Source organism: Sinohyriopsis cumingii, chromosome 11 (assembly GCF_028554795.1).
Source record: "Sinohyriopsis cumingii isolate HCF-2022 chromosome 11, ASM2855479v2, whole genome shotgun sequence".
Lineage (NCBI taxonomy): Eukaryota > Metazoa > Mollusca > Bivalvia > Unionida > Unionidae > Sinohyriopsis > Sinohyriopsis cumingii.
This window is the reverse complement of record NC_142971.1, coordinates 106903435-106927437: the sequence shown is the minus strand read 5'-3', so window position 1 is coordinate 106927437 and position 24003 is coordinate 106903435.

Genomic DNA, 24003 nt, shown 5'->3' with positions numbered 1-24003 from the left:
AACTTAAGCAGATTACGGACAGCATATCCAAAACTAGTTTAGAGCTACATAAACCCAACGATTCTTAAACAGATTCCCCAACAACAAACAAAAGCAACAAACACTCTCATCCCAATCCTTTCTTGTATACGTTTGATGAAGTCTATCCAAAGCCACGTGACACTCAGGGTGATAAAGAGAAGACTTAAAATGTTATTTGCTTAATTCATGCATAACGTATTGGAAAATTCCAGACATAAAATGTAACCCTTCATGAGAATGGACAGATTAGGTAAGGCCAAAAAGAATAACAATTTATCAAAGCGTTTTGTGGTTTTATTTGTAATATTCCTTTGAAAATCTTGTGGACGCGACCATTTTATGCAATACGCATCGGTTGCTTGACTTGGTCTTAGGTAAGGGACCAACACAGTCTAACATTTTGCTAAATGGCTCACCAAATGCAGGAATCTTCTGATTGGGTTTTTCAATCATTTAAATTTAAATTTCTAAAGCAATTTTAATTTTTATGAAATATTTTAAAGCAATGCATCCGCCGGACGAGACCTCAATTTCTGTTACCACTCTATAGTCTTAAGCTAAGCAATAAATGCAAAACCAACAAGTTTAGCAAAATTTAACACATAATTTAATTCTCTGTTTTATTAGATGAAAATTTAAGAGAAAAGTACATTATTGAGAATTAAAATCCATATAATCCTAACGTTGTACCACAGGTGTAGAGGTGTATGATGTTTATCCTGAAATAAAATACTCTTGAATGCAGTAATATACCAATAGCCTTGAATAGTTTGTTGTACCAACATGCTTGATGTGTCACAATGACATACTACAGAAGGTCTTGAATGCATTCATAATGATATGATCGGAGATTACTATTAATCGAGTTTTTAGCACTCTAGTAATTCCATACCCGAAATGATCAAGGCTGCGTAAAGGAGTATGACTAGTTTTATTCCCGGATCTCTGGATTGACAAAGGTGACAAAAACATCCATTTTGAGAATTTAATGATAAAGCAGATGAGATGCTGAGAAATGTCTTGAATTTGTTGTAATCTGATCGAGAATAAACAAATATCCCTGATCCTTATAAAATGTTACCAGACTATGAAAGGCTAATGCCGAGCTAACATTCGAGTTGAAAACTTAATGATATCACCTCAGTTTGAGTTGATTTACGATTCCAGTGCTGGTGTGTCAGGTCATATATGATATCTCGTAATGAAGCTTTCATCTAAATTGCCAATACTTTTGTTGCGTACTACAATGATTCCATTTGATTTAGCAATGATTTGGTTTAAATAATAACGGAATGTGTTGTTGTTGTTGTTGTTGTGGGATTTAACGCCATTTTTCAGCGCAAGATATGCTATGCATGGCGGCCAGTATTAATGGTGGAGCAAGAATCCGGGAAAATCCCAGGAAGAACCACCGACCCACGAGAAGCTACTGGCAAGCTTTCTCACATACCCACATTAGCCGAATCCTAGACTCGAACCCACGCAGACGATGGCAGTGATCCGTAACGGAGAGCGCTTTAGACCACTCGACCACTCGGGGCCCCACGGAATGTGTAAGGTGGTGGATACATACTTTAACCATATTTATGAAATAATCATCAGAAGGCGGTGTTGAAATCGCTGGGGGTAATCTTATGTTAAATCTAGATTTGCATGAAATAGGCTTTTGTCTGTAAAATTTGTCTCAAGATGGAATCTGTTTGTTATTCATTCTTTATTAAATATGTATGAACCAGTACTCTAGTAGCCAAACAAAACCGATTCAGTTTTGAATAACGACCTTTCAAAGTTTTGTTGTTCACATATTGTTACAACACAATAGACGTCAAACAGAAAATGAAGATCTAGCCTATCCCTTGAATACACTATGCATATGTATGTGTATGAACTGTGGTTGATTATTTGATATTTTGGCGCGTGGTTAATAAGTTGATCTCGTTAAGGGATTCCGACGCTATTTGATTACCTGTATTGGCTATAAAGTCTGTTTTGCTTGTCATTCGCATGTGCCATTTGTTTATAAAGTGCAATGTTCATAAACAATATTATTACAATAATTTCAACTCAAAGTTACATGGTTGTTATTAATACCGGGATGAAAAGGTTTTGTGGTAGCGTTGGTGTTTTAACGCGGAACAACACAAGAATGTTATTTATTGCCAAGGAAATTGGAGTAAAGTGCCCTGCTCACGGACACACCAGAAGAGCCGGCTGATCTGGCGGAAGGATTCGAATCCGTTCCCAAGTTAAGTCTCAAGTACAGCAAGCTTACCACTGATCCCCCCGCCTCCTTGATGTAAAGTAAAGGTTATCACCGTCAGTTGTGCACGTTTTAGTCATATTGACAGAATGGAGACTACAGAACGCAGTAGTAAGACACTAAAACGCCCTTGTCTCACTCCTGCATATCCTGGTATTTAATCCCCGGCACTTACAAGAAAGGAGTATGAGTGTTTGCACATGTGTGCATGTGTATCGTGATAGTATTTGGAAAGTTTAAGCCTACCATTTGTTTCTTTCTTTTTAAGTTTATTAAATGCTTGTAAAAAAAATAAAAAGTTAGTTTTGTTTTTCAGAAAATGACTTTGCAAATACTTTCCATTGGCAAATATCAAACGATAGCTTAATCGCAGTTGAGTCTAACCTCCTATCCCCCAGTTCTTGCAACACTGTCAAGGAAATTGGTATTTATGGGATATAGTCACATAATTATCATTGTTAGCAAGTAAAGTTTACTTAGAAGGCGACTTATGGTCTTGATAATTTATGTCTTCTTATATGCGTTGAGACTGGACGATGAGCATGCCGTAATCCCACAAGAGTCATAGTTTCATAAAATCTATATTGAACTTCTACCTGTCTCGTAATATTACCCTCCCAGTGTTATCCTACATGTTATACAACAGATTAATGTTTAGCTGCGTTAAATACCGCATTACACTCGTTTATCTTGAGAGTGATGACTCTTTTTGTCGTTATTTTAACTCCGTATAAGTCTTGATGACACTGATTTTAAAGTGTGAAGCCATTTGAATATTATGCATACATATGTCGTGAGTCTGACTTAAACTTTGGCACTGTCATTTTGCCCAACTCGTCATTCAATCATCGTTATGTTTAATTGGAATAACACAGAATATATACCTTGTACTTGTATTGTGGATTACAGATTATCATAAAATGGTTGAAATTTTTATGTTATATAACTGTGACTGAGAAAACAAAAATAGTTGATTGTTCATAGCGAACTACTTGTGGATGTGTATTTAATTAATTGTTTGCATTATTTAAAATTTTGTTTGCTTGATGTTTGAATTTTTATAAATTTTAAATGTGGTTGAAGACAATACTGCACACAAATTCCTGATATCGAGAAAGTTTTCGTTTTATTTTAAAAGTATGAGACTGGGTGGGGCTGATAACAGCACAATAGAAGCATGTAACATAAAGGAACAGTTCTTCATTGCCACTTTATAAAACATAATATATGATATAGTTCATCTTGCGTAGGAGATCTACTCAAATCCCATTGTATTTGCATTAATTAGCCAAGTGTTTTCAATCAAATAAAATTCTACTTATTTCTATACCACCCGTTTTATTATAATATAATAATTAATATCGCTATTTGCTCAGTTTTGGTTTGAACATTTTGTCTGAATTGAACAGCTTTATACACTTATACAATTATTGATTGGAATAAAGTCAAGTCTTTGTCTTAATTGTATGCAGATCGATTACCTTTTGCTTATAGCAATAGGTCAAAACTGCATATTCATGCTTCTGTAACTTGTAACGAAAAGCATTATTTTTGCCAGTTTTGACAATTTGGAATAGATATAATTGTTTGGAACTTTATAAATAATGATGACTGCATGGGACCTTTGATGACTCCTTCAGTGTGTCAGCTTTTCCGAAAATCTTCAAGTTATGATCATTGAAATTATGAGAAATACCCGGATATTGATGAGTCTACAATACGACCAAAACTACAACTGGTTTTTTAGTAATGTATAAAAGGTAGCCTTTTATTTCCCATTAGGTGTAACTAAAATGTGCACAGGTAAAATTTAAGCTATAATGATAGAAATAATTCGCCAAAAGTAAATAAGCTAAAGAAATACAATGTTTATATAGCAGAAAGAATGTATAATTCCCGGTATTTTTCTGCACATAAGTTACTGCACCAGGTTATAGGGGTAGTTATTAGCAAGTAACTGTTTTGAGACAGTGTGTAGATCCTTCTTAAACGTTGACCCTTTAAAAGGAAAGCACGTGTGTGTGCATGTGTGTGTGTGTGTGTGTGTGTGTACTTGGGCGGGGCTAAATCTGCTTTTTTAAGTATTTTTGGAATAAATATGTGTATCAATGAGTCCATTAAAGGTTGATTTTAGTTTTATAAATGAGTCATACTTATCAGTTATGGATCATGGTGCATTGAGGATTATTCCGTAAAAAATAGTTATTTATCTGAAGGGTGCATTGAAACATAAGTGCATAAATACATATATACATACACACATACATACATACATACATACATACATACATACATACATACATACATACATACATATTGTTCTGACACCAGAAAAGGATGAAACAGAGCAAAAAACATGTTTTGTAAAATTCAACAAATAATTTATTCCATAGAATACAAAGAAGAATTTAAAAAGAACTTGCAATAATGCGAATGAAATCTTGAATAGTCCTTCAAGATGTATCACAAGTCCAAATGTATAAATTTCTTTCTGAATTCTAGTGGTACTCCAAAAAATTTCCAGTATTGAATGTGTTGACGTGCCTGTGATCTCGAATATGTTAATGTGCCAGTGGCTGTTGGTGTTGCGATGTGTAAACAGTCTTTTGATGTATCACAAAAATAGAACAAACAATGGTTTTGTTTGAAATCACTGTAATTCCAAATTAATGCTCCAGTCCAATAATATTATGGTTGAGCACTTTGTATTTCAAGTGAATAATATTATAAATAAATAATGCCACCAAAATTAAATACTGAGCACAACAATAAGGCCGATTATGCATCAGATGTTCAATGCAAGACCAATTACTTTCTCAAATGAACAACATTAAATAGAAAGATAACACACATACGTAGAACCAGGATGAGGGTCAAAAGTTAATGTCTAGAATATTTTAAGTTGTCAACAATATAAGATCCACTAAAGTTACAATAAATTGCATAGGAAACATCAGGTAGACCATGATTATCACAGAGGAATTCAAATGTCCTAGACTCAGATTAAGACAAACATGTTTACTTCCATTGATAATGATACCAACAGTTAATCCACTGTTATGTGTTTACAAAATAAAAGTCACTGGTCAGGTACACAATTAACGTGATTATGGACAAGTGCAAGTCCAAGATACAATTATAAATAACATATAATCATGGAGACAAAATTAACAAATACATACAAACAAACACACATAACTACATACGTACGTACGTGCGTACATACATGCATGCATGCATCCATCCATCCATCCATCCGTACGTATGTACGTACGTACATGCATACATACATACATACATACATACATACATACATACATACATACATACATACATACATATATACGAGGCTGAAGACAGTTTGCTGAGAAATATTACAAATAGCAAAATTTAATCTGGATAGCAATGTTAAAGGTAGGTTCTTTTAAGAGTGGAGTTTTTGAGAAGCTTGAGTTTTTTGTTATGAATTAATTTGTCACTGATTAATCTTTTATCAAATTGCAAAGAAAATAAAGTTACTGTTGAGAAACACGCTCAAAAAGTACTTGAAGAGATGTATATGTTTGTCTAGGTGATGTTTGGCACAGGTTATTATTAATCACTTGAAATGTAATTTCATGGTTGTGAATATATTAAAAGCTTTAACAAAGTTTAGAAAAGAAGATTTATACCGGTGGTATTATAGTAAGTTTTAATTCGTTTTTCTAAACACATTTGGAATTTATGTCCTCTAATTTTCAACGGTTAGACGTATTTTAATTAACTCTCATTTGTTAAGTTGTTGTTGTTGTACGACTTAACGCCATTTTACAGCACAAGATAGGCGACATATGGCGGCCAGAGAAAATTATGGAGGAAGAACCTGGGAAAACACAGGAAATAACAATAGACCCACGAGAAGCTACCGGCAAGCTTTCTCACATATTTGCCAAGCCCGAGACTCGAACCCACGCAGACAGAAGTCAGATGGCAAGGATCCGTAACGGTGAGCGTTTTAGACCACTCAGGTTTTGTTAAATTGCAACAGTGTCTGCAGAATGCAATTGTTGTAACTAGCGGATGCAGTTGGATGAGGTGGTTAATACTAATAGTAATTATAAACAAAGCACACGATGTTAGCAAAGTATTTTACTTCCAATACTTATTTTGCCATTTTTTTCTGAATGAAAGGATTGGGAGGACTGCGGAATTGCCATTGAAAGCTGCAACGGGATCAGTAACGACATCAGTTGGTTTGGTTGGGATCGTAGAGCCGGTCAAATCCGAGTTTTTAATGTTATCCTTGGCACCGGGAATACGACCATGTCATGCTGTAAGAACGCTGTCGGAGAAAATCACGATGTCGGTGTTGATTGCGTATTGGGAGAGATCACCCTGTGATGTGCCGAAATGGCAGATAATCTATAGATGCCTACATGGTTAGCTTTTATTTACACTCTGCCGAAGAGATGGTTATGTCTCCAATTAAAATGGATGCCACTACACTGACCGTCCATACAGAGATAAGGTCCCATCTTCCTATGTCTCCTGGGTCGGGTTGGGCTCAGGCGCCTTCGGCACTGTAATAGATAGATCACTGGAAATTGTCCCGACGTGTTCTCTTCAAAGATAAAAACTTTGTTCAGAAGGTGGCGCAATGATTTAGAGTTAAGGATTAGAAGGTTAAAGTGGGTCGCACTGAACACTACATAGTGCGTTCCTCGAATTTTGAAGAGTCAAGCATAACGATGCCACCTTTATGTCCGCTGCTTTCTGGTGGGTATATCAATTAATTGTGCATGTAGACCCGGAGATGTGCTTTAAGTTATGGTACATGTGCAGCAATTCAAAGCTGAAGAGTGTATTTAGGGCCGTCCAAGCTGGTATTGGTCTAGCCCAATATGTTTAGACCACTCCCTTGAAGATAAGACTCATGTTAGTACCAACTGCGCCGAATGCTGACACATTGGCGAAATTCTCCACATCGGAAATAGCTAGGGCAACGATGAGCACAATATCGCTAGTATATTTTGCATGGCATTCCGAGTCGAGGCTGAAAGAACAAGGTTGTTGCCACGCTTCTCCTCGCACGCTAGGTTTGAGTTGTTGGTCTGTGAGGATGTTAGCACGTTGTCTACGCTCCATTAAAGTTGCTCGAGTTGATTCGCAGGCAGACAGCTTGGTCCGCCTTTACGTAGTAGGCAACCGTTTCGAGCTGTATTTTAGAAAGAGAAAAAAGTTGTTTTTCGTATGGCATTGTGATGGTATTTCGTCTGCGAGGGCTTTCATTACCCGACATATGATAGGTATAAAACACAGTTTCTTGGTGCAGAGACTTTTGCAACTCATGTTATCAAAAGCGAATATGAATGCCAGGACTGGTCTGGACTCTGGTTCCACTATTGAACACGTAGCTAAGAGTAATTTTATAGGTAATTCTCGAAGCAGCCTAGGAGGTGACAAAATAATTGCACTAAGTCGGGCGTGGCCTTATAGCACTGGCTGAGAATCGAGTTGGCGCGATCTATAGTGGTCAGCCATCACAACAGCTCGTGTAATCTTCCGTTTACGATATTGACGAGGCAGAGAGATTAGCCGGCCCCTAAGACTACAGAAATGGTTGGATCACTGGCTAACATGTTAGCACTGGTGCTCCCGATTTTCAGGTCTGTAATCCTGCCGTTTAAAATCCTGATTTTTTGCGTGTATTGCGTAGGCAGCCGTTGGTAGGTTTAGGGTCTTCCACGTAGTGTCATTGTCATTGTCTGAGGAAAACAAAAGGTATTGATGGTCAGAAGGCAAACGAAATAATGAGATAGGATGTAGGAATGTGCTTCACCCAGAAACACGTCACTGCAATCATGAGGTCGAGCTTCAAGAGGGGTTCTACTATTATCATGAAAATTAATTACCGAGTCCATCTTTGTGGTCCTGTGGGCGGAAGGCAGACCGTTGCATTATCGCTTATCTGTTTAAAATTGTTTTCCGATTGTGCCATTTGTGTCCATCCATCATTTATGACATAACACTCATGAATTTCTTTATGAGCCCTTTAAAGGTATCATCTTCCACGATATAGCCTCCTAGCAGACGTTAACAAATGGAGCTAGTCTCGATGGACGTTTTTCTTTCCCTAAAATACCAATTCAGCATTTTGAGGCGTTTGAGAATTACGCTACAACTCTTAAACTTATATTTTCGGCTTTCTATGAAGCAGGGAGTACTTTTGCAATTTCACGTTCTTCATGTTTTTATCCTTACTCGCTGACAAACCTTCGCCCATATGTGCATTGTTTTTCCCTTGTTAGGGCTTCAAAGTATACTTAAAGAAGTCATTGTTTGGAAGACTTCTAGACAGAATGCTGGGTTCTGTTTTGACTTTTTGCCCAACAGGCAGCCTTTTCTCTTCAAAATGTTTCCTGTTTTCATAAAACCAGTAAACATTTTGTACTTTCCTGTTTTTTCTTAGATTCCTATATAAACACTTATTTTAAGCCATTGACCTCTAGCTACCTTGAAGCTACTTGTCGGTCTGTTGACAATATCATCGCGTTATTTGTTTTACGTATCGTATCAGCAGCAGCTACACTGTCATGTCCCCGATAACATAGCTGCCTGACTCAGTACATTTCTGGGATTCTGTGACAATTTTGCGTTTATAGTCGGATGTAATTGGCCTAAACAGAGCAGCAGCACCTTTGCGTTTGAACAGCATTTCCAACGCAGCTGCGTTTTTAAATTCTCCATCTTAGATGAATTGCTTTAAGCTTTTGACCTCCTTGCTTGTGTCAGCGGAGGCCCTTGCAACACGGGCAGTGGCAGCGATGTTGGCTTTGACTTGTTTGATGAGAATGGAAAGGTACGTTTCAAACTCTTAAATGACATCAGCCTTTTTGAGCTGACAGGCGTTTAACATTTCGACTAGCTCTTATCGGTGGTCCAGGAGTGGTATCTTGTCAGTAGTTGTGTATGGTTATTGGGTGCGTACGTTATGAATAAGATCCTGTACGTTTACATTAAGCGGCTCTTGGGGAATATAAACGGAATATTCTGTTATTTTAAATTTTCTATACCTATACCATGAAAAGGCCATTATGGAGACAAAACAGTTTATGAGGATGTGCAAATCTAAGTACGCGCAGCAAAGAGGAGACAATCAAAATTTTAACTGTCAATGAAGACAAATATTTTGTTAAAAGTGTCGAGAAGAACGATGAAGAGAAATTGTATATCTCCATGTGAAAACATTTATCATAATTTGTCCATGTGTCATGCTTGTGCGTACAGCAAAGTGGTTACATGAAAATATTTACGGAAGATGAACCTTACTGAAAGTTGTTAACTATGCCAAAGACGTTGTTTGTCACTAATCGAACAAAAAAGAAGTTAACTTAGAACCCGTGGAAGAAGTGAAAATGAAGTTAGAAAATTTCATAAACTGCCACACTGCAAACATCGCAGAGATATGGCTGAGAAATTGTTAAAGCTACGTTAAAAATCTAAATCTCACACTCACACACACACACACACACACACACACACACACAGGCTAAACATATTGAGTGGTTTGCTACAATCGGTTGCTACATCTAGCTAATATCGTCTAGTAGCTACTTACTGACTTTATTATTTATGCTGGTGATAGAGTGCTTTGCTACATCTAGGTATCAGCCTCTGAAAACCACTTAATGTGCTTGCAATTTATATTGGTGACAGAGTGATAGTTAGTCAGGAGACTGTAGCTGACACTTACGTTATGCTATAACACTATCAGCTGTTTATAATGTATGGATAGGTGGTAAACACAATACTACGAGGAGAACAATACTGAAAAAAGAATGAAATTTTCATTTGCTATAATGTTCCTGACAGACCATTTTCACAATATAAGATTCCGATATCCCAAGGTCACACAGTATTTACAGTTGTAATGCTTTGTATATCTATAATCTTTATAACTTCTGGCACATTATTTAATTTAATGCTTGTAATTGTTATTAATGGCAGATTATCTTCAGTTTGATTATGTTTACTTGACTAGGGTTTGGTTTGGGAACATTAAGAGCGTACAATTACATAGAATCTATTAAGATATGCTTACGTGTGTTGACAATTATTAATTATAATCTTAATAATAAGATTTAATGACGACTTAATTGTTCATTAGCTGATGGGATTTGGATGGTTCTATAATAATTCTTTAACTTCCCATTGGTTGGGCTAAGTCACATGTATAGGCAATTTCAAAATCGAGTATTACTATCTGTCATTTGGGGTATTTTGTGCGATCAAATGGTAATATAATGTGTGTAAGGGAGAACTGAGCAATACGATTTATTCCTATTTTGGAGTCATTCTCTTTCTTAAATTTCTTTTGTAAGTCTGCAACGCGTTTTCTTTTGTAAGTCTGCAACGCGTTTTCTTTTGTAAGTCTGCAACGTGTTTTCTTTTGTAAGTCTGCAACGCGTTTTCTTTTGTAAGTCTGCAACGCGTTTTCTTTTGTAAGTCTGCAACGCGTTTTCTTTTGTAAGTCTGCAACGCGTTTTATGTTGTACTTCTATATTATTAGAGAGGACAATATGTGTCTGCATTATTCAGTGGAAACAGAAAGTGCTTATTATTTGGACAATAATATAATTCTGGAATTATTGTGATATCTTCAAAGGGGTTCTGGACGACGCCATCTTGAAAACGTCATGATCATTTGCCGACGGACCAATTCCGGTTTTGAAATTTATATGGAACTTTCCATTCTTTTTGGACTTTAATAGAAGTTTATCAGGATTATTTTTTAATTCACTTCATAAAACTGTAAGTCGCTCACATATCTTTATTTCTAACTTTGATAATTAAATTATTTATGACAATTTTTGTAAATCTTTGGTATGACTCGGCCGGGGATCGAATCCACGACCTTCCGCATCCGAGGCGGACACTCCAACCACTAGGTCACCTGAGCAGTTCAAATACGCATGTAAATGAAACACTATGAAGGTAATTATACATACTAAACGATGCTAGTAATTAAGTATACTTACTACAAATAATTGCAATTACGATGCCGTAATACTCCACACAAATCGAGGAAATAACTTACTGACCTTTCCGAAGCTCTATTTTTCCTGATAACTTGTTTCCGAGTTTGTTTGTTGGGGGGGGGGGGGGAGGGGGGGCACCAAACGGAACCTCCCAATTCTCCCAAATTAAAAGTGTCCTGTATCCACCTAAGGTGCGTGTGTATGCATGTTTTTCCAATAGAATTTTGATCAAAAATTTATTTAAATAAAAGTTTGGATGGGGTATTTTTTCCCCAAATGTATTCTAAAGGGTTGTTCATCCGATCTAGGCTTCAGTGTCATAGTCAAGTCTCTTCCCTTTCTGTTTTCAAGTGACCTTTGCTAAGGGTCCAATATATAATGTGTACGCTATATGAGTATTTGCTATTCTGTTTGTATGCTATAGATTTGTATGTAAGGACAGCATTTGTGTAAAAGTTCCCCTCCAGTTTTCATATGATTTGATTCGCTTAATATATACATATATATATATATATATATATATATATATATATATATATATATATATATATATATATATATATATATATATATATATATATATATATATATATGTATATATATATGTGTGTGTGTGTGTGTGTGTGTGTGTGTGTGTGTGTATATATATATATATATATATATATATATATATATATATATATATATATATATATATATATTTCCATTCTTCCCAGGAATACAACTGGCGATTTGCTTGAAAGTGATGAAGTTATAATTAGGATCTACATTGTAATCACACCCTCTATCTCAATTCCGATTGGATATCGCTGTGAACCGATTCAAACTTATCGGACAACTATAGTACACAGAGGTAAACTGCGAGAATTAAACTAATATTATACTACACAAATTTAAACTGACACGATAGTACATGGTTTTAAACTGTCATTATAGTACCCAGAGTTAAATTGGCATTATAGTACAAAGAGTTAAGCTGTCATTATAGACACAGAGTTAAAATGACATTGTAGAACATGAAGTTAAGCTGTCATTATTGTACATGGACTTAAACTGTCATTATAGTACATAAAGTTAAACTAACATTATAGTACACAAAGTTAAACTGAGATTAGAGGACCAAGATTTAAAATGACATTATATTACCCAGAGTTAAACTGACATTATAGTACAGAGGTAAACTGTCATTATAGTACACAGAGGTAAACTAACATTATAGTACATGAAGTTAAACTGACATTATAGGACTGTGAAGTGGCAAATTTTATGTCGATCTAACAAGAATACATTAGTTGAGACCAGAGAGTCATTAATTAGATTCATGGAGACAAGCGCGTATCATATCGCCATACTACCGTGTACGGTAATGTCCTTTAGAGGGAGCATTCCGTTCCTAATTAAACATTTGTTTATACAGCAGCCAGGCGGACAATTTAGGACAAGGAAAACTTCATTTTCATGGTAAAGTTGTCACAAATTGAGAGAACGCAGAAACTCTGTTACTCAAACTACCAGGTCAAGTTGACCCTGACTTTGGCGCCTCTGGAAAAAGGCGGCAGAGATATTTGATTCTGATTTGTTACGTTAAATGAGAGGGCGTGTTCCAACACAAAATTTCATTGGTTTTAATATCGCCTGCATCGAATTTTAATCAGTCTAAGCTTTTCCTACAAGAGGAGACCCAAAGGTTACGACTCCGGGAATTTGCAAGAAATTTCCGTAAAACAACTGTTGTCCAAAAGGGGACGATTGTCGAAGGGAACCGACGAACTAATTTACCGATTAGAGGGAGGAACGTTGAAAGCAACGGTAGTGTGACAATTCCATGTAATTTGTTGATGCCATATATAATGCTTTGCTTAAGTTATTTACTTGTATCTGCATGAATCTTTTTTCTACATTCGTGTAATAATTTGCTTTATGAAGTATAACTGTGTTGAGTTTATACATAGGAAGTCGTACATTAGTCTTCTTTAGATAAGCTTGACGAATTGTTTGAATTTGTCGTCTTGTTTGCATAAGAGTTATGTTCTAAGAATTTAATGCATTACATTAGTTAATATGATTACAAGAATCCGTGTGAATTCGCCGAATTTAGAAGATTTCACGTATGATTAAGAATAAGTGTTTATTGACGGAAATGATCTAGCAATTGATTGACGTGATGTATCCTATTTATTCACTGTGTAAATTGAGGCTGGCTCAAAACCCCAGGTCTCGCGTATGTGTTAATGTGTAAGGTCAAGGCGTAACGAATTAGCCATTTGACTAACTAGGGTCATTATAATACATGTGGAGTCGATTGACAGCCTTAGCGTCTGTTTAGCACTGATAGTAGAATCTGATAACGAGGGAGAATAATGAAGAATTAACTGTTTCATAAATAACGGGACATTTAGGTTGTCTCTATTTATATTTATTTAAAAGGGAGAAAATAGCTCCTGAGACGTATTATTCTGGGACGTATGAGGTGGTGTTATTCTGAGACCTATACGGAGAAGTATAGAGAAGAGTGCAATGAGACGTATAATCCTGTGACGCAATCCTGCGACGTATTAATTTCTGAAGAATTTTTCTGAGACTATCCCGAGACGGATGGTAGAAAGTATCATCCTGAAATCCAAGGGTCTGAACAGCGACAGAGGAAGCAAACAGAATGAGGACGAGCAGGTTATGAAATCGTACAAGACGTTGACTTCGATTGTTCACTCGATCCTATGATGAACTAAATCTATCAGTAAACAGATCGGCTATTTTATTTAAATCTATTTGCGTTTTCTTTGTATTTCGGAGAAAGTTAAATTTCTAAAAGCAGAGTACATGCCTGATGTAATGAATTTTCACAGTGTTTGTATGTAATTGATTAAATTGTTTGTTTACATGTACGGGGGCTCGTGTTGGTTTGTTCTATATACGTGCTCAGATCTCTGTCTATTCCACCTATAGTTTCACCACTTATATTTATATTTACATGACACGGAATCCTTACAACTGTCACATTCCTGTCTAATTACCTGCAACAGTCTGATGTTAATACGAACATAATTTCCCAAGGTTTGACAATTAAAAAAGAAACTTCGTTTATCTTTTGTGTGGTTTATCAACAACCCGACTCAGATTACCTTATTAAAATGCATACAGTTGGAGAATGATGCATTAGTTTCTTATCGTCGGTTTCGCCAGAAATTGTTTATTTCTAAAATAGGACCCATATCGCATTTCCAGTAAAGACCTGGATAATTGCCATGACAATTGCTGTTTTGTTGCGGTGTCTATTTGCATCAATACATATTCGCATTTTGCAGAACGGTACATCCTGGTGTTGGGTTTCCTTTCTTATTTTGTTGCGAATGTCAATATCGTAGGAAACTAAAATGCATATTGCAGGTCTTCAAGTTTTATATTTGCCCATATTTTCTAAACCTTTTAATAATGTCATCATCCTTAAGATGAATCAGTTTAAAGCTAAGCTAATTCATGCTGTAACAAGAACGCTTGCCTAATTTACATTGGGTCACGTTCATAATCAATTAAACATTCTCGCTTACCTCTTTAAATGTTGGATCATTTCACAGTCACAAATTTCTTCAATTAAGGGTTTGTTTGAAAGGTTTAAATTTCCTAATGTTGTAATCCAATTTGCGAAATGCCCCATTTATGATTAAACTGCAAACGGACAAAAGAGAATAAAGAGACGATCTTGATGCTAGTGGAAAATATAGTGATAAAATTAAGGATTCGTGGGAGGACACCTGAATGAAATGAAAATGGATTTTGAATGGTTTGAATTGTGATTTACCGAAAATGACCTATACCAACCCAGTTGACAAAATTGATTTCGCGGACAATGATTGTCATATTAACCCAATTGCACGAACCATCTTTTCAGATTATCAGTTAGCCACATTTTTGTATGAATTGCTTGACAGTCGTCTTTTCTGGCCATCAGCTAGACAGCGTGTTTCTATAAATGACTTGGCCAACACCTTTTCCGATTATCAGCTAGGCTCATCTGTCTATGAATTACGTAATCACACCTTTTCCGATTATCAGTTAGCCCTCGTGTTTCCAAGAATTACATAACATTCGTCTTTTCCAATTATCAGCTAGCCTTCGTTTTTCTATCAATTACATAGCAGCCATCTTTTTCGACTGTCATCTACCTCTTGTTTTTCTATGAATTATCTAACCGCAATCTTTTCTGAGTATCAGCTATCACTCGTTTGTATGAACGGTATAACCGCCATCTGTTTCGATTATCAGTTAGTCCTCTTGTTTCTATAAATTACATAACAGCCATCTTTTCCGATTATCAGCTAGCCCAGTTGTTTCGATTAATTTCATAACTATCTTTTCCGATTGTCAGCTTACCCTCACATTTTGTTGAATTGCATAACATTCATCTTTTCCTATAATTATCTTATCTTTTCTTTGACCTGACCTGACTAGGGCAGTTACGCTACAGGTTGTTTTCTTTGGCCTGACCTGACTATGCCAGTTACGCTATAATGTGTTTTGTTGGACCTGACCCGACTATGCAAATTACTCTAGTTTGTTTTCTTGGATCTGACCTGAATATGCTACTTATATTGCAGTTGTTTACTTGGGCCTGACCTGGCTATGCCAGTTATGATACGGTCTGTTTTCCTGTGCCTGATATTGATATTGGCCACATGGTAACTGGCACGTGCAAACTGGTGAAAACATGTATACACATGTTGTGAAGCTGTGTATGGAAAAGAAAACAGGTTTGGAAAGTGGTTATCACGTAGTTTGCCGGTCCTAAAAATAAAAAATAAAAATGTATCGTTTTTCATAATTTAAAAAAAAAAAAACGGTTTTGTCAGTCAGACTAAGATTTATGAATACTCATTTTCCCGAAGAGGAGGAAGCGGTTCAGCATTTAGCATGTCAGACTTGTGATCGAAAGGATGAAGGTTTGGATACCACTGGGTCAGTCCGGGCTATATTTAGTTCTATCCCATGGTCACGCGCCATAAGACTATGCTTTTAATAACAGCTCGTGAAACATATCCAAGCTAACATGCAATAATTTACGAATGGACAATAGCTGATGAAGTCATGTTTTGTGTATACATAGATGACATTTAAAATGCGTGAATGGCTGCAGTTTTACAATGTTTGAGGTTCTACATTAGCAGCTGGGGTTGCAAATTTCGACATCTGGTCACATGATTGGAGGAGTGTGAGTGTGGAGTGGAATGGAGTTCTTGCTGTCGTCTTTTTATGGTATACGTTGTTGATATAGACGATGGTTCACCTAAAGTTCACTGGAAACTGAATTATACTAAATTAAAATTTAAGGATAACCTGCACAATGCGTTTCCTGAAAAGATCTATAAAATACCACATTTTAACATTGCAACTATTAATATTTTAGATAACGAAGAATTATTATAGTTCACTTGCCCGTTATATATTAAGTAACGATATAATATAACCTATACTTGATTTTTAATTCTTTTACTTCCGGTTATTCAAAAGCAGCAGTGCGGAGTAATATTTAAATTAACAAAGTCATACTTTTTTTAATGCAATACATAAATAAATTACATAGCTTAAGAGATATGAATAAATCGCTATCATCTATTATATTGTCACACACATGATCTCTCTGATTTGCATTTACCATGTCCATAGTAAACATTTATAAGAAAACATACAACTTATTGTTAGAAAACAAGAACGGACATAATTACACGTTTTTGCTAAAACACATTTTTCAATCACTCATTTTGTGACCCTGCAATGTTACATTTTGGCCCATCCGTCCTTAACCTTACATGATAACAAACCTTAATCGAAATACTATGTACAATATGACAGACTCTAATCTAAATACTTTGTACAGTATAAGATCTCTAGTGGAAATGATGTGTACACTGTAACAAACTCTAATGGAAATTTTATGCACAGAATAACAAACTCGAATAGAAATGCTCTTTCAGATAACGTTTCTTTGCTGACACACAATAGCCTCGAGTGTCGCATCTTTATGATATTTAAATTAATTGTCTTCCGACAAGAAAGTGTGGTCGATCTTTACTACTTCAATGGTCCCTCGATTAAAATCAGCATTTGTTATTATGCAGAATACATCTTTATTTATTCTTACATGATTTTAAATTAAAAACGGTGGCACCGCACCGGTGGCCCAGTGGTTAGAGCGTCCGACTCGGATGCGGGAGGTCCTGGGTTCGATCCCCGGCCGAGTCATACCAAAGACTTACAAAAATGGTACTAACAGCTGCCTCGCTTGGCGATCAGCATTAAGAGGTTGGTGTTAGGACTGATCGGCCTGGTGTCAGGATAATGTGACTGGGTGGGACATCATGCTACATGTCTGCGGCATGATGCCCCAGTGCTAGACATCACTTTAAACTGACACACTGCAGACATTATTGCGATATGACTGAAAAATTGTTAAAGCTACGTTAAAATTCGAAATCACACACACGCATAAAAACGGTGGCTGCCAGAAGAATTTATATATTATAATCTTGTGTCTTCAACTAAAAATATTTGTTGAATTATGTATTAAATGTTTGCAAATGCTTCAAGACACATGATTGTGTATTTCATTATTCTGGATGACATTTTATAATATTTTATAGAACTCCTTTTGTTACAAAAACTGAGCAGATGACTTAATTGATAGGAGTCATTTCTTTGAATAACATCCTGACAGTAGTCATGGAAACGTAAGTGATTTCTGGTCATTTAAATGACTCGATACATTTTTAATAACAGTATAGAACAAGAACAGTAAATGTGGAATACAAAAACGTTAAATTTAAATTTATTGGACATACTCTTTCTTACAAATTTGTTTGTTTGTGAATTCTGAAGGCATTGGTTATGGATATTGTGTCCACAGTGTTGATACGTGTATTGTTGAAATATATCTATCTTGAGATAACATTAAATGAACAAAATGATCATGTTACCGTCCATATTTTTCTCAAGTCTGCAGTTGCACACTATTTGCTTGATTTAAAGCATAGAGCGTGAATGTTAAAATGTCATATAAAGAAGATTCATTAACCATCCCTGAGAATGAGCTTTGTACTAGGATTGTGTGAATTCTAAATGTATGGTTTTTGGACACTGTTTTCACGGTGTAGATGCATGCATTGTTGAAGTTAAAGCATAATATGAACAAAATAATCATTCAACAGAACATTGGTTTCTAAAATTTGAAGTTACCTATTATTGGTTAGATTTAAAGCATAAAAACGCGAATATTAAATTGTAATATAAAGACGATTCTTTAACCATCCCTAAGTATAATCTTTATACCAGGTTTGTGTTAAATCTAAATGTATGGATGTGGACACTTTCTCCACAGTGTTGATACTTGCGTTGGTGAAGTTATATACTGGGAAAAACCGTACATGAAGGAAATAAACGGATGAATGATATTCCGATCTCTGAGGTTTGAAGTTAGACATCAATGATTTGATTTAAAGCATGCAGATATAATATACAAAATGTAATCTTCAATCAAAATAATCTTTCTTACAAGTTTGTATCAATTTCATAAGCATAGTTTGCCGACACGGTGTCCACAATAATACTTCACTCATTATGGGGTCACCATGTATTTAGAAAGCATAATAGATACATGATGAATAATTATCACTGTAAAAACCAGTAACAACGTTCTACATTGAATATCCTCAGGATACATTCCTATATTCGCATCCCAAATTTGGTAATTCCTATCATGACATGCAAATAATCTCTTTGGACAAGTTGTCTAAAATCTTTACATACGTTGTAAATCAAAAGAGCGCACTTCATTTCATGCAACTTTCATGATATTGACTTCATTTGTTTTAGGACAAAATGAATCTTAACTACTTCAATGGTTCCTCGATTTTCAGCATTTGTGTATATTCCGATTACATCTTACATGATTTTCAGTTTGAAATTAAAACTGTTATGGCTGTCAAAGCAATTCAAATAGATTCTTTTGCCTGCTCTTAAATATATTCCTTGAAGTTATTAACTTTTTGCAAATACATCAAGTCACTAGATTGTGCATTTCACTCATCTGAAAGACAATCTACTAATTACTGATAGATCTCTGTTTGTTACAAGAACTGAGCAGATGGCTTAATATATAGGAGTTATTGTTTTGAATAACCAACTACCAGTAGAGTAGATCGTGAATAAGTGCACGATTTCTGATCATTTCGATGACTCAATACATTAGTTCTAAAAGTGTAAATGATAGATCGTGAAAATGTAATAGACACATTGGACATACTTTTTCTTACAAGTTTGTCTATGTGTGAATTCTGAAGACATGATTTGTGGACAATGTCCACTGTGTGGATATATGCATTGTTGAAATATATATATCTTGAGAAAGCATTAAATTAGTAAAATAATCATAGAACATAGGTTGTAAATGAAACAAAGTTCTCCACATTTCATGCATCTTTCATGACATTTAATTAGCATGCATTAGGTCATGAAACTGATATAAATCTTTGCTGTTTCAATGGTTCATCGATTAGTATCCGCCATTGTTTATATGTACACTACATTTAGGATACGATTGAAATTAAAACGGTGATGGCTGCTACAACGTTTCAAATGGATTATTTTTGTCTTATCCTAAATATATTTGCAGAAAGTATTATTATCTTTTTGCGAATACATAAAGAAACAGTTGTGCATTTCTTGAATCGGAAAGATCATTTTATAATATTTGATAGGACTCGTTTTGTCACAAGAACTAAGCAGATGGCTTAATTTATAGGAATTATTTTACATGACTAAAATCAGTAGCTTTAACAAGAGTGCACAATTTCTAATAATTTCAATGACTCAATATTGTTTTCATTAAAAGTAAAGACGAATAAAGACAGTGAAAATTTAATTGAAATAGTTTGATTTTTTAATTAATAGGACATACTCTTTCTTACAAATTTGCCTGTGTGAATTCTGAAAGCTTGGTTGGTGGACACTGTGTTCATCGTGTTGTTTAGATATATCTCGAGAAAGCACTAAATGAACCAACTCGTTATATGAACGGTTTGTGGATTTCTGTAGTCTGCAGTTTCACTGTACTGGTTTGATGTATGGTGTAGAGCAGGAATATTAAAATATAATATCATGAAGATCTATGAAATTCTTCAGGAAATAATCAAGTCTGTGTGAATTATAAAAGCATAATTTGTGTCCATAGTGTTGAGACATACACTGCTGAAAGTTATATATGACGAAAGCATTAAATGAATAAAATAGTTGTATCAACGGTATATGATTTTCTAAAGTTTGAAGTTACACAGTACTGATTGTATCTGAAGTGTACAGAAAGAATAGAAAAAGTTAATATTTGCTCCAAGACAATGAACAGGTTGAGCATGAAGATCTCCAGCGTGCACATGTATTTTTATTGCAAATTCATTTTTCAGGTATCTTAGATGAGACTTTCATTTGCAGTTGATGGCATGAACATTACTATAATTATTGGTGTTCGGAGCCACGAGTGGCCGAGTGGTCTAAAGCGCTCTCCGTTACGGATCACTGCCATCTCATCTTTGTCTGTGTGGGATCCAGTCTCGGATTCGGGCAATGTGGGTATGTGAGAAAGCATGCCAGTAGCTCTGAGGGTCGGTGGTTCTTTCCAAGGATTTAACGGGTTCTTCCTCCACCATTAATACTGGCCACCATGTATAGCCGATATTGTGCTGGATAATGGCGTCAAACCCAACAACAACAACAACAACAACTTATTGGTGTTCAACACATTGCAGGACAAAGAATGCTGGATGACAAAAAGAGAGTTCTCTGGACAAAGGATGAAAATGCTGCAATACAGCGTCAATTTGAAACGTTTTTCAAATTTCTAAAAAGTAACAGGGAAACATTAGAAATAGAGACTGGGCAATAATTAAATACTCTGTCCATGCAAAGACCGAGAACAAGAAACACACAATGGTAAAGAAATCGTTACATCATATCTGATTTGCAAATTTTTGGATAGGCTTAAATGTAATAAATAATTATGCCTTTCACATACATAGAACATATATTTTTTACATACAAAAATGCTTAAGATGGTTGACATTCATACAAAATTAATTTTGAACAAAATACAAAGGCGAAATTGAAAGGAGATAATGAGAGAAATGAAGAAAAGGTAGAAAATAAAGGATGTGTGTGTGACTTGGATTTTTAACGTAGCATTAACACTAACCTCCTAATTGCTTAGCGCCATTTTCGTAAGTCTTTGGTATGACCCAGAAGAGTATTTTGTCGCGAAACTAACGTTTTCATGAAGAATTGTCTTGAAACATCACGCTACGCCAATGGCGTGAATGAACATGCATTATAACATAACTGATCTGTCATCTGATTGATGGACACATGGTTCACAACTAGCTGCACAATATTATAAATTCAGCATAATGGACACGGTGTCCAGAAATACAATTTAGTGTCCATAATGTCAAGAATTTGAAACTCAATAACTCTTTAAATTTATTGTGTATATAAAATATTTGGATATAAAAATCAGCATTAGAGTACATTTTAACCTTGTAAAGCGTGTAGTTGCAATTTCAGTGATTATTTAAATATGTGTCCATAACCCGGTCTCAGTTCATGTTGTTCGTAAGTATAGCAAATTGCGTATTTTTGTGTGTGTGTATGTGTGTATGTGTATGTGTGTGCGTGTTTGTCAGGGGTGTATATCTGCTTTTAAGTATATTTGGAATAAAAACGAGACATGTGTATTAATGAATGCAGAAAAGGTTGCTTTTAGCTTTAAAAATGAGCCATTCTTTTCAGAAATGGATGATAATGCATATGGTTTATTGCATAAAATATTAGATATTCAACAGAAGCGGTCGTTTACAAAGAATACATGCATATATACACAGAAAATATTTAAAAAAAGAACGAAATACAATTTTATTTTAAAATATAAGAAATACTTTTTTAGTAGAATACAAAGGGAAACTTTTTAAAAAAAACTTACAGTAATGCAGATTTAATCCCAAATAGTCGTACAAGATTTATCGCAAGTCAAAATGTAAAATGTTCGTTCTGAATTCCAGTGACATTCCAAAACATTCCATTAATGAATGTGTTCATGTCCCTTTGGTCTCGAATATGCTATTGTGCCAGTGGCCTGTGGTGTGGCGATATGCGAACAGTCTTTTGATGAACCATAAAGATGTAACACAGAACTATTCTTGTCTGAAATCGATGTATTTCCAAGTTCATGTTCCAGTTAAAGAATATTATATATTTACACTTCGTATTTCCAGCTAATCAGATTTGGATAAATAATGCCATATAAATTAGAAAATAATCACAACTATAAAACTAATCAGGCCTCAGATATTAAATGCAAGACTATTTAATTTCCACAAATAACTCTAGTAAATTGTCTCATTGCTCTGCTCCCTACACTCCTGACATTTCTTTTTGCATGACTTTCGCCAAAAAGTGCACACATCTATCTAGTTATGTTACAGTAACAGACTTGCATAATGATTAGACTCTACATTCTCTTTTGAACACTGCTATATGCAGACCACAATACCACTTAATGCAGGTTTTCCAGTACACCTATTTATACCCTAGTTTAACAAACTTTATTTTAGATTGTTATACCATGCCTAGCCAAAATTATTCCCTTTAAAATAAAACAGACGGTTTCAGCTGGCCCCTGGGGAAATATCCACCTGCCAAAAAGCCTCTTTTCCTTCACGGTTCATAAGGCTGATATTCGTTACTACAGGAAATCCGACCTGACTAAATTATGTCACACATCCGCCAGTAATCTCAGGATGGATACCGGGTGACGACGGGGCTCTCAACCTGGCGGACGACGGGGCTCTGTACCTAGCTTCTACAGGTGCAATATAATCCTCTTACTAGTTGTTGCAAACAACTCCTTTAAGTCTACTTCGATGCCAGTGATAGATTTAAGTAGCACGTACTGAAATGGAACAAATTAGGGAAGATGCCAACAATAGACCAGAACTATATTATATGTATATTTCGCGGAGGGTTAAACGAATCTGTTTTACAAAGAAAACAGACAACTAACATAGTATGCATAGCAACTACATTTATTTGAAGAAACTCGTTGACTTACTTGTTTTTATTATTTACTAGTTTTAGAATATTTGCAGAGCCTTGAATGCAATTTACGATGTAATTTGTAGCAACAATCCATTTGGACATTATGCATCGCAGTTCATTATCAACACCAAGATAATTAAGTATAATAACTAACCCCTATTTATACTATCCACACAGAAGAAGAAAAAAAACATTTTATACTATCCACACCAGTATCTACTATCCACACAGAGGGGTAGGAAAAACACATTAAATATTATCACACCAATATTTACTATCCAAAACAGCAGGGGAAGAAAAAAAAGAATATTATATACTATAGGAGCAATATCTATGATCCAAACAGAAGGGAAATAAAAACTCAGTATATACTATCCTCACCAGTTTCTACTATTCACACAAAAGGGAAGGAAAAAACCCATTATATACTATCCACATAAGTACGCGAACGCATACAAACCCAATATCTAAGATCAACACACAAACGTCCGCAAACTCATGCAAAAACACACACACACACACAGACACACACACGCACACACATCAGTAAAATAGTCAGTGTTTATTGTCACA